We start from the raw sequence: 904 nt of genomic DNA on the forward strand, positions 1-904 counted from the left end.
AATTATGATTAAATATTTCAGTTAACTAGAAAGGCCAGGGGAAAAAAAAACCCCACATTGTTTTCCTTAGTTAGCTGGATTGTTTTAATACTATTCACATCATTTTCATGCCTGAATGGCTTCCCAGGAATCTTATGAAGTGTTATAGATAATTTTTCAAAGATATTTTCTTGTACAGGTTTAAGTTCCCTGAAATGCAGCCTCACTTTGCAGGTTCCTTCCTTGTAAACTTATTTGTGAAGGGAGGGTCTCTGCAGTTAGAGGGCTGTCTGCTGGGGATGAAAGTGAGGGAAAGCACTGTAAAACAAATAAAAAAGGGAGGAGTAAGATCAAAGTACCTCATTAAGGGCAGTACATTACAGCTTTGTCCAACCTCTGCCTGCTGAGATTGAACACATCTGTCACCAGTTAGCTGATAGCCTGGTTCTGCACCAGGGAGGAGAGGTTGGAAGCAGGAACACATGAGTGCTAAAATTACCTGTGCTTCCCCACATCAGCTGTATTCTGAGCTATCCTTGCAGCACTTAGATACAGGGGCCAGCACCCTTGCTTGATTTTTGAGCAAGTTGTGAGGCTGTTTGTGATGTTCTCGAGCAGCCAAGTTGCATTTCTACCTGAGCACTCCTGGATATTTGTCGTAACAGAGGTTATGTATGTGTAGTCACACATGCTTACACCTCTTCTGACACTTGCATGTCAAGGAAAAGATCTTGGGGGAGAAATCACAGAATCAGAGATCTCTGTATCTACATCCTTTCCCAGCCGAGTCAGTGACAGGGCATGGCTGAACTCTGCCCTTGCCCTCAGGCTTTGGCCATGTCTTGCTAATGCCAGCCTGTTCCCACCAGGGTTGCCCAGCCACATCGAGAACTTTCCATGGTGAGGGCCTGCATGAAGGACTCGC

This window comes from Corvus brachyrhynchos, unplaced genomic scaffold (genome assembly GCF_000691975.1).
Source record: "Corvus brachyrhynchos isolate BGI_N302 unplaced genomic scaffold, ASM69197v1 scaffold229, whole genome shotgun sequence".
Classification (NCBI taxonomy): Eukaryota; Metazoa; Chordata; class Aves; order Passeriformes; family Corvidae; genus Corvus; species Corvus brachyrhynchos.